At 45.5% G+C, this 12,181-nt stretch overlaps 1 long non-coding RNA gene across 1 annotated transcript; it reads right to left on the bottom strand.

Annotated features, from left to right (window-relative positions):
* Positions 1 to 2,454: 2,454 nt before the first annotated feature.
* On the bottom strand, positions 2,455 to 11,530 carry LOC132597414 (uncharacterized). The gene is made up of 3 exons (XR_009564185.1): positions 9,513 to 11,530; positions 3,961 to 5,170; positions 2,455 to 3,326 (listed from the first exon to the last, which is right to left on the bottom strand). It is a non-coding gene; the product is annotated as an uncharacterized lncRNA (long non-coding RNA).
* Positions 11,531 to 12,181: the final 651 nt, after the last annotated feature.

Below are 12,181 nucleotides of genomic sequence, written 5' to 3'. Positions count from 1 at the left end.
AACCTGGCCGAGCATCTTTGGGATATGAGACCATGTGGGGAAAGAGGCATTGAAACCCGCGAAACCATCCCAAACATCTGAGCCTCTGGGCAAACGCAAGCTAAATGCAGCACAACATGCAAGACCAAAGACCAGCCATCCAGTCAGCCCACAGTATTGTGAGAAATTAATAAATCATTGTTGTCTTAAGCCACTAAGTTTGAGAGTGGTTTGTTATTCAGCAGTAGAAACTGAAACACTAAAGTAGGAAACTGCAATACTTAAAACCCAAAACACAGGACACTGGCATTGGGACCAGGCAGTAAACAGAGGCTAGAAGGGCAGCCAAGAGACTATTAGTAGAGGCTGGATGATCGGGGAGGAAATTACCATTGGACGCTGGAGAAAGGGTTACCTTGTGTTAAATAGTGGTGGAATAATTTATGAAACTGTCACCTATGGTACTTTGGAAGATAGAAAATGTACCTAATGAGCTTATTGGAGGTAGCTAAGGAGATTTCCAGGCAGAATGTTGAAAGTACCAGTAAGCTTTTTTTAGCTGTAAATGATAAGGTATTTTTGCAAGAGAAAGGAACCAAAGAAGGAACCATTCAGTTTGCAAGCAAAATTTATTGGAAAAATAATAGAGAGACAGGAACAGTCTCCAGCCAGAAAAACTTTCACCAGTGGTAATTCAGGAGAATGATCTGATGGAGGAGACCCTCCTGCCAGTGAAATGATTCAGGTATTTGAAAAGTATAGGGAAATGACTCATACAAGGACATGAAAATTGGCTGATTGTTACTAAACTGCTTTGGCATCTTATGGGGAGACAAGGAAAAGCAATTACCAACCAATTGAAATTAAGTGTGAAAGCCTGAGGCTTCTTTGGTAGCTTACAAGGAGGTCCTTCTCTCCTGCTGTTAAGAGAGCAGTAAAGAATGAAGACCCAACTCAGAAACTAGTAGAGATGCAGAACTTCAAAGACAAACTTTCACCTGAGGCAGGAAACTAGAACCTTCAGACAGGGTAGATCTGTTGTGCCAGGGCCAGGGCCCTAGTTGAGAAAACCTGTACTGGAACCCTGACACATGGAGTGGGGACATCCGGTATCCTCGGATGGTAGATGTCCCTGAAGATTTTGGTTTCCCATACAAAAGTGATCCACCCCTCCCCGTTAAGAGCTAGCATCACCTATCCCCAGTAAAGGCCCCTCCCTAGAAGGTGGCAGAGGTCAGGATCTGACCCCATCTCCTTTTCTGGCTGCCAGGATGATAACTGGTGCTAAGTCACAGCACAATTCAGCTGAGAACATGTTGGACCTCAGAAGGAAGAAAAGGAACTAACACCCAGCATGTAACAGCAGGAGCAGGAGAGGATGCCATGGATTAGATTTTTTTTTTTTTTTTTTTTTTTTTTGCGGTACGCGGGGCCCTCACCGCTGTGGCCTCTCCCATTGCGGAGCACAGGCTCCGGATGCGCAGGCTCAGCGGCCATGGCTCATGGGCCCAGCCGCTCCGCGGCATATGGGATCTTCCCAGACCGGGGCACGAACCCGTGTCCCCTGCATCGGCAGGCGGACTCTCAACCACTGCGCCACCAGGGAAGCCCCATGGATTAGATTTTGAGTGTGCTTGATCAAGGGTACCAGAATATAAAACTGGATAAGAAAGAGTTTATTAATTTAGGGGCACTCTCTTGGGATATAGGGTTTACATTTCAGCAAGGACACCAGAGTTGTTTCCAATGTGTTCTTAGAGTGCTCCTAGAAGCCTGTCCCACACTGAGCAAAGTTGGAATGCTGGAATTGCCACATCAGACGGTGGAGGAAAGGATTAAAAAGCTTAGGGAGTGGACATAGTGGAATGGATCTATTATTTGAGGCCTGAAGACCCACCAAAGGATTATATTTCATGGAAGGTTCAGAAGACAAACCATTCACCACAGCCACTAGAGGGGCACCAGCATCACTGAGTTCAGTGGTGGCTCGTCTCTGCAGAGCAGGAGAGGCAATCACAGAGCTGGGATCATTGATAGCAATGGAGATAATCAAACCCCCCTCCCCATCTCCATCAGTTGAGGCCAAGTGGCAACAGTAGGAACCAGGGGGTCACAATTATCTTAATGAACAGCAAGATTGAAGGGCCAACCAAGGGGGCTTAACCCACAGAGATCGGAGTTGGTTAATGGAACACGATATCCCTAGGGACAAAATAGATGGGCATTGTTTAATATATAAAAAGAATGCAAGAGGGCTTCCCTGGTGGCGCAGTGGTTGGGGGTCCGCCTGCTGATGCAGGGGACGCGGGTTCGTGCCCCGGTCCGGGAAGATCCCACGTGCGCGGAGCGGCTGGGCCCGTGAGCCATGGCCGCTGGGCCTGCGCGTCCGGAGCCTGTGCTCCGCAGCGGGGGGAGGCCACAACAGTGAGAGGCCCGTGTACCGCAAAAAAAAAAAAAAAAAAAAAAGAATGCAAGACTAGGTGAACAGGGAGCTGAACACTGTTGCCCCAATAAGAAAAAATCATGATCCCTTGATGTGGAGAAATTGGAACCCTTGTGCACTGTTGGTGGGAGTGTAAAATGTTGCAGCCACTATAGAAAACAATATGGTAGTTCCTCAAAAAAATAAAAATAGAATTACCATATGATCCAGCAATCCCACTCCTGGTATATATCCAAAAGAATGAAAGCAGGATCTTAAAGAGATATTTGCACATCCATGTTCATAGCAGCATTATTAACAGTGGGCCAGAGGTGGAAGTAACTCAAGTGTTCACCAAAGGATGAATGGATAAACAAAATGTAGTATATACATGCAATGGAATATTATTCAACCTTAAAAAAGGAAGGAAATCCTGTCCTATACTACACCATGGATGAACCTTGAGGACTGCTAAGAAAGCCAGTCACAAAAAGACAAATACTGTATGCTCCTGCTTATATGAAGTATCTAAAATAGTCAAAGTCATATAAACAGGAAGTAGAATGGTGGTTTCCAGGGGCTGCACGGAGGGGGAAATGGGTTTTTTTTTTAATGGATGCAGTTTCAATATTGCAAAATGAAAAATTTCTGGAGCTGGGTTGCACAACATTGTGAATATGCTTAACACTACTCAACTGTACAGTTAAAAATGGTTAAGATGATAAATTTTATGTTTTTTACCACAGCTAAATATATTTTTTTTAAAACACTTTATAGGGCTTTCCTGGTGGCGCAGTGGTTGAGAGTCCGCCTGTCGATGCAGGGGACGCAGGTTCGTGCCCCGGTCCGGGAGGATCCCACGTGCCGCGGAGCAGCTGGGCCTGTGAGCCGTGGCCGCTGGGCCTGCGCGTCCGGAGCCTGTGCTCTGCAACGGGAGAGGCCACGACAGTGAGAGGCCCGCGTACCACAAAAAAATAAAATAAAATAAACACTTTATAAAAAAGTCATAATCCCTTGTCCAGTTCAAAGACCTGAAACTGCTTTCAGACTTGAAATCTATTGAATGAAAAAGTGTCCAAGTCCCCAGGAGAAAGGAGCCTGCAATGTCACAGCAAGTATACACTGTAATAATTCTACCAGTCCTTCTTGCAAAGGGACTCACAGCCATTTTACTTGGGTGACTGTAAACTAGGAGGTTGGGGGGGAATATCCGGCAGGACACAGGCTCTGAAATGATACTGATATTCAGAGACCTAAAATGTCATTGTGGACCCCCATTAGAGTGATGGGACATGGGCCAGGTCAAAATGGAGTCCTGGCTGAAGTCAGCTTAAAGGGGGTCCACTGGGTCCATGGCCCCACCTAGTGGTCGTTGCCCCAGTCCCTGAACGTGTAGCTGGGATTGCTATATTTGGCAGTTGGCGAAGCCGCCACATTGGGTTATTGGTTTATGTGATAAGAGCTTTCACAGTGGAGAAGGACAAATGGAAACCTCCAAAACTGTGCACCTCTCCCCACTCCTCTGCTCCCCAGACAAGATGGTAAATAAAAAACAATACCCCATTTTGGACGGAAGATAGAAATCAGTGCCGCTCTTTAGGATCTTAAGGATGCAGGGATGGTGGTCGCTACCATACCTCTGTCTAATTCACCAGTCTGGGTCCTGCAGAAAACAGACAGATCCTGGAGAATGACTGTAGACTGTTGCCAGTTCAACTCCACCCCGATTGCAGCCACCACGCTGGACGTGGTCTCATTGCTAGAGCATATAAATATGACTTCAAGTACATGATATGTGGCCACTGATTTAGCAAATGCATTCCTCTTTATCCCAATCAGGAAAGAGGATCAGAAACAGCATTCATGTGGACTGAACAACATTCATTTAGTTTTTTCCCCAGGCTGTGGTAACTCTCCAAATCTATGTCGTGATATATTCAGAAAAGATCTAGACCATCTCGACATCCCGCAGAATGTCACATTGATCCATTGCATCACTGACATTATGCTGTTTCAGGAGACTGAGCAAAAGGTGGCTAGCACCTTAAAGCCTTGGTAAGACACAAGCACTCAGGAGGGTGAGATATAAACTCTAGGAACATTCAGGGAACTGCCCCTTCAGTAAAGTCACTTGGGGTCCAGTGGTAGGGGTAAGCTAGGACACCCATCTAAAGAAAAGGCAAATTGCTGCATCTTGCATCCACAAAGAAGGAAACACAATCCCTGGTGGACCTCTTTGTTCTGGAGACAATATGCTCCACCCCCTAGGAATACTGCTGTAGCCCATATACTGGGAGACACACAAAGTTGCAGCTTTTTTTTTTTTTTTAGAAGAGCTTACACTTTTATTTATCCTAAACCTGACTCCAGTCTGACTCCAGAAAGTAACTATTCACTCATTGATCCAACTAATATTTTCTGAGGACCTCCTATGCGCCAGGCACTGTTCTAGAAGCTTGGAATATAAGTTACACAAAAGAGACAGCTCCGAGCCTTCCTGGAGTTTGTAGTCTAGCAAGAAGAAGTATTTCCATGGCCACCTCCTTGGCCCCAACCACCATCTCTCACCTGAACCACCACAGGAACCCCTGCGTCTCCCTGCTTCCACTCTCACTCCCTTTCCACCCAGGTTCCACACAACAGCCAGAGTGACATTTTAAAAATACATTAGGGACTTCCCTGGTGGTCCAGTAGTTAAGACTCCACGCTTCTAAAGCAGGGGGCCCGGGTTCGATCCCTGGTCAGGGAATTAGATCCCGCATGCCGCAACTGAAAAAAAAAAAAAAAAAAGATGCTGCAGCCAAAGATTCCACATGCCGCAACTAAGACCCGTCGCAGCCAGATAAATAAATAAATATTTTAAAATACATATACATAATACATACATATATAAGTTATATCATGCATGTCACTCCCCAAGGCTGCAGCTTTGAGTGGGGCCTCAGGGATACTGAGCCTCATCAGCAAAAGGAGGTAGAACTGCTACTACATGGGACAGGAATATGTGTGGAACTCAGGTATCCATTTGGGCACCTCTTGGCACTCTGTGGCCTAACTGTGACATGAATGACAAGCACGGCCCAGCCTGTGAAGGGTGAGGGTATCAGGGCTCAGACCTCCTCAAGAATAAGGGTGTGGGTTACACCACCCAGTAAGCCATCAAGACCAGCAGAGGTGACAGTGGACTGATCTCCAGAAGAGAGGGAGAGTGGAATTTAGAGTAGATAATGGAGCAGGGAGACAATAAGTTACCAGCTGTAGCCCCAGGACCAACCACAGCAACAGCCAGTGGTTGTCCCACAGACCTCCCTTTTCGAAGTCCCTTAGGACCCTGGAGAGCTCCCTCTGCTTCTCCTCTTCCCCACTCAGCAGATGGAATCCTTAGAGCACTTCACGTTACTTGCCTACTTAAAACCATCGAAGGGACTTCCCTGGTGATCCAGTGGTTAAGACTCTGAGCTGCCAACGCAGGGGGTGTGGGTTCGATCCCTAGTCAGGGAACTTGATCCTGCATGCGGCAACTAAGATCCCGCATGCAGCAATGAAGATCCCATGGGATGCAACTAAGACCCAGCACAGCCAAATAAATAAAAAAACTTTACACACACACACACACGCACACACACACATAAAGCCATCCAAGCTTCTCGTCACTCTCAAAATAAAAATCCAAACTTCTTCCCCTTCATCATCTGACCCATGCACGTCTCCCACTTTATGTTGCCCAGAAGCAGCCACACAGACTTCGTTTCTGTTCTTCAAACACACCAACCTCTTTCCTACCTCAAGACCTTTGCCCTTCCTAGTCCTTCTACCTAAAAAAACACTAGTTCTCTTCCTTAAAATTTTTTTCAAATGTCAGCTCCTCTGAGAGCTCTTTACTGGCCACTCTGTCTCAAAAGCACCCCTTCCAATGGAACTGCTCCCTATCATGTCCCTCTATTTGCTTCTTTCACTACAATTAGCACAGTCTCATTATTTGTCTCATTTACTGTGTTATTATCTCTCTCCCTGAGTAGAATATAAGCCCCATAGGGGCAGGGCCTTGACTTGTTCACTGTTATCTCCCTAGCACTCTGCACACAATATAAATGCAAAAATTGTTTGCATAATGAATGACTGAATAAAATGGTACCTAACCCATGCACACATCTGCCAAATTCATCGCAACCATTTAGTTCCATTGTAATAATATTAATATATTTTGATGACCCACTACAGTTTTTGTTTGTTTGTTTTGTTTTGTTTTGCGGTATGCGGGCCTCTCACTGTTGTGGCCTCTCCCGTTGCGGAGCACAGGCTCCGGACGCGCAGGCGCAGCGGCCATGGCTCACGGGCCCAGCCGCTCCGCGGCACGTGGGATCTTCCCGGACCGGGGCACGAACCCGTGTCCCCTGCATCGGCAGGCGGACTCTCAACCACTGCAACACCAGGGAAGCCCCCCATTACAGTTTTTAAATAGCATATTCTTGTTTGCTATTAATAGCTTTTACATACATTACTTATTTTGATCTTAAGAATTAACCCTGTGAGGAAAGTAGGGCAGAGATGACACCAAATTAAGGATTAAAAAAAAAATTGAAGCTGAGAGAAGTAACCAAGCTAGAAAGTGCCAAAATCTAAATCTAAAATCAGGTATTGGGAAAACGCAGTGATGTCCAGCACCAACTACCAGGTTTAGGCCAAACTTCACAGGTTATGGGCCCAGTCCTCCACAAGGCTGCCCTCACTTCAGATACCAGTCACAAGAGCAGGAGTCCCACTACTCCGTCAAGTTTGAGAGTTCGCTAGAACTACTCACAGAACTCAGGAAAGCATCGTACTTACTATTAAAGTATTAGTACAAAAGGATACAAATCAGGATGAGCTGAAAGAAGAGACAGATGGGGTGAAATGTGGGTGAGACCCAAACATGAAGCTTCGGGTCATCTCTCATGGAGTCCTGGATAGCATTACCTCCTCCCGGTTACACCGTGTGCCAACATTCAAGAGTGTTGCCAAGCAGGGCTTCCCTGGTGGCGCAGTGGTTGAGAGTCCGCCTGCCGATGCAGGGGACGCGGGTTCGTGCCCCGGTCCGGGAAGATCCCACATGCCGTGGAGCGCCTGGGCCCGTGAGCCATGGCTGCTGAGCCTGCGCGTCCGGAGCCTGTGCTCCGCAGCGGGAGAGGCCATAACAGTGAGAGGCCCGCGTACCGCAAAAAAAAAAAAAGTGTTGCCAAGCAGAGATGCTTACCCAAGTCTCTGGTGTCCAGAGTTTTTATTGAGGCTCAGCACACACTGCCCACACCTCTGACCTGTCGTCTCCTGTCCTCTGGAGGTCAGAACTGATACAGCATCTTTCAAAGCCACCATCATAAATCACATTGTTAGACTGGTCAGTGGCCAAACCCCCCAGGCAGACAAAGACACTCCTATCAGGTAGGACATTTTAGGGGCCTAGATATTACCTCCCAGTAGCTGAGGGCAAAGGCCAGGCCTCTCTTTGGGTAAAGTTAATTCTTCATTATACAAGGGAGATTTACTCTTTTTTTTTTTTTTTAATTCTAAGTCTAGTGCTCTAAACACACTGCTCTGTTTAATCTTGAATCTCTAAGTCTGACCTATCTTTCCTCTTTTAGAGTCTGCTTCAGGTCACATGTTGCCCTGGAGAACTGAGAAGGATGAGCAGACCTACAACCAATTATGGCCCCAAGAAAGCAAGAGGACAGAAGTAAGCAAAGTCTTTATTATCAAACAAGAAATATGCTGTTTATAAAGAAAATTATTACAAATTCTCTTTTTTTTTACATGATGTTGCTGAAATAAGATCTAGCAAATGTAGCTGTTAGTAAGGAAAAGACTAAAACAATGCTGGGCAGTGACATCAAAGTAACATAATACTGTAATCTAGTTGACATTCTCTGATGATATACTACTACCCTGCAGCCTGTAATTCCCTACAGATTAACATGCCAAGAAAATGCCAGTTACTTATTGGAATGTAAAATTCAGATGATTTTCACTGATGTCAGGGAGTGGGGGCTCGTTATGGGTATGTGCATGTGTGGCTTCTTTCTCCCACTCTTTACAAAAGTCAATAGTGATCATTAACTTTTGAGGAAAAGGTGTCATCACGCTGTCATTAAAAACCATTTATCAAGTCTCCAAACTGCAAAGTATATTTTGTCTTTGATTGTAACCATTTGTTTATTTTCCGTTCTCCCAACTAGATGGTGAGCAGTTCACAAAGGTACTCAATAAATATTTTTTAAGGGACTTCCCTGGTGGTGCGGTGGTTAAGAATCTGCCTGCTAATGCAGGAGACACGGGTTCGAGCCTTGGTCCGAGAAGACCCCATATGCCGCGGATCAACTAAGCCCGTGCGCCACAACTACTGAGCCTGCGCTCTAGAGCCTGCGAGCCAAAAGTACTGAGCCCGAGTGCCTAGAGCCCGTGCTCCGCAACAAGAGAAGCCACTGCAATGAGAAGCCCACACACCGCAATAAAGAGTAGCCCCTGGGGCTTCCCTGGTGGCGCAGTGGTTGAGAGTCCACCTGCCAATGCAGGGGACACGGGTTTGTGCCCCGGTCCGGGAAGATCCCACATGCCGCGGAGTGGCTGGGCCCGTGAGCCATGGCCGCTGAGCCTGCGCGTCCGGAGCCTGTGCTCTGCAACGGGAAAGGCCACAACAGTGAGAGGCCCGCGTACCGCAAAAACAAAAACAAAAAAGGAGTAGTCCCTGCTCGCCGCAACTAGAGAAAGCCCACATGCCACAACGAAGACCCAATGCAGCCAAGAATAAAAATAAATTAAATAAATAATTTTTTTTTTAAAGGCATTGAAATTGTGGCCAGAAGGTCAGGTTCCCATTCTGGCTCTTCTCCTTATTGATTGTTTGACCTTGGGCAGGTCTCAATTCCTAAATCTATTGCCGCATCTGCAAAATGGAATTACTCACATTTGCTCTACTTACTTCATAGGGTTATTGTAAGAATCAAATGCATACGTGGATTTTAAGGTATTTTGCAAACTGTGAAATGTCTTACTAATACAACATTTTTTTTCCAATTAGAAATTATTTTTAAAGTGACATGGGGGGACTTCCCTGGCGGTCCAGTGGTTAATACTTCACCTTCCAATGTAGGGGGTGCTGGTTCGATCCCTGGTTGGGGAGCTGAGATCCCACATGCCTGTGGCCAAAAAACCAAAACATAAAACAGAAGCAGTACTGTAACAAATTCAATAAAGACTTTAACAATGGTCCACATCAAAAAAATCTTTTTAAATAAATAAATAAATAAAGTGACATGGGGACTTCCCTGGTGGTCCAGTGGTTAAGACTTCACACTCCCAATGCAGGGGGCCTGGGTTCGATCTCTGGTGGGAGAACCAGATCCCACATGCTGCAACTAAGAGCCTGCATGCCGCAACTAAGATCCCAGCGCAGCCAAATAAATAAACAAATATTTACAGTGACATGTATTTTACTAGGATGTAAAATGTGATTGGGGAAACAGACTCAAGAATTCCAAGCCTAAGCAGATTGAGAGCAGGGAAGCTACCTCTCACCTCATCAGTCCTGTCGTAGTCTAGAGGGACCTCTTCCTGCTCTCTATCAATGTGTCTTCTGTGAGTCTCAGTTTCTTTATAACAATTTCTCTGAGCCTCAGTTACGCCATCTTTTACATGGGAATAAAACATGCCCTATTTACCCCAGATGGTTTGATGGGAGGCTCAAATTAGATCATTGTTGCTCAGGTCTCTTTGCCAGCCATAAAGTGCTATAGAAATGTAAAGAAATCTGGTAATATTTTCCTAAAGGTGATGAACTTTCAGGAATAGCTTCAATAAAGCATAAAAGCCGAGGGTATGGGAGGCTTACACTGGGAGGCACATCCCAGGAAAGAATAGAATATGCTTCACTGTCTTGGGTTGGATTACATATTGCTTTACAAACTCCATTCTGGAAAGGTCTTGGAAGAAAGTAAAATGAAACACAGGCCCTTTCACATCCATTGGCTTATTAAATCTTACCAACACTGTGCCAACCAGGAATTATTATACCCATTTTGCTGATGGGAGAACTGAAGTTTGGAGATATTGATACTTTCCCAAGATCATGCAACTGGTAAATGGTTGCATCTGAAACTAACTCTTCCAACATCAGTGGGAGAGGACAAAGTGTGCTTAAACCAAAGGGAAGAACAAGTGGGCGGTAGCCTTACAAAATGGCCCATTTCTCATTCCTCCCAAGCTATCAGACCTACTCTCTTTTACAAATACTTCCTGTTTCTCACGATGGCTAGGGGGCCCAGATAAACAACTGTGACAGCAGGTAGATTTAGGATACAATCCAGTGACTGACAGCCATGGGTGGACAAGAGGGCATTTCTACTGGAGGGGAATATGGTCAGTGTTCACAGCTGTGGCAGCCTCCTCCCCTGAAAGATCTTTAATTGGTGAAGAAGTGTCTATGCCAGCTTCAATCCATCCCTGTTAGACATGCCCAGTTCTTAAGTCACATAGACTCAAAGGTCTGCATAAACACTCACTACTCTCCCACCTCCACCCTCATAACTACATTCACCCTAAGGCTTAGGCAAGTCAAAAGCAGTTCCTCAGTCACAAAAATGCCAGGGGTCCCTGTTTATATATAAACCTTTTTTCATGACCTAAAATTCTTCCTTTATTAATTCATGTCTCTTCTCTTATGTAAAAATCTAATTCAAATACCAAAAATTGGAAATAGCCCCAATGTCCAGTCCATCAGTTTGGAGACCAATTTAAATAAATTATGATAACACATTCGTTCAGTGGACTATTTTTTTAAATGCATCATTCTTTTTTTTATAAATTTATTTTACTTTTTATTTACTTTTGGCTGCGTTGGGTCTTCGTTGCTGCGCGCGGGCTTTCTCTAGTTGTGGCGAGTGGGGGCTACTCTTTGTTGTGGCGCGCGAGCTTCTCTTTGCAGTGGCTTCTCTTGTTGCAGAGCACGGGCTCTAGGCTCACGGACTTCAGTAGTTGTGGCACGTGGGCTCAGTAGTTGTGGCACACAGGCTCAGTAGTTGTGGCTTGTGGGATCTAGAGCACAGGCTCAGTAGTTGTGGCACACGGGCTTTGTTGCTCCATGGCATGTGGAATCTTCCCAGACCAGGGCTCAAACCCATGTCCCCTGCACTGGCAGGTGGATTCTTAACCATTGCGCAACCAGGGAAGTCCCCATTCAATGGACTATTAAACAGTCATTAAAAAGAATGAAGCAGATGTGGCAAGACTGCCACAATATAATGTTAAGTGAATTAGTAAAGGGAAGATCAGGGTGTATGGTATGCTCCCATTTTTATAAAAAGAAAAATATTAAATGTTTTAATAAAAAGAAATATTTTTAATGAAAATACTAAAAATTTAAGCTTACAGTGGTACAGAAAACTTCTAGAAGAATACACAAGAACTAGTAACAGTGGTTGACTCTGGTTAAGGAGACATACTTTTCATTGTACAGCTTTAGTATGGTTTGAATTTTGCCGTGGCATGTATTACTCTTTCAATTAAAAAACAACTTTAAAAATGAACTCAGGGGCTTCCCTGGTGGCGCAGTGGTTGAGTAGTCCGCCTGCCGATGCAGGGAACACGAGTTCGTGCCCCAGTCCGGGAAGATCCCACATGCCACGGAGCGGCTGAGCCCGTGAGCCATGGCTGCTGGGCCTGCACGTCCAGAGCCTGTGCTCCACAACGGGAGAGGCCACAACAGTGAGAGGCCCGCGTACCGCAAAAAAAAAAAAAAAAAAAATGAACTCA

Source organism: Globicephala melas, chromosome 1, assembly GCF_963455315.2.
Source record: "Globicephala melas chromosome 1, mGloMel1.2, whole genome shotgun sequence".
Lineage (NCBI taxonomy): Eukaryota > Metazoa > Chordata > Mammalia > Artiodactyla > Delphinidae > Globicephala > Globicephala melas.
Note: the sequence above shows the minus strand (reverse complement) of the source record. Positions and strands in the feature narration are given on the sequence as shown.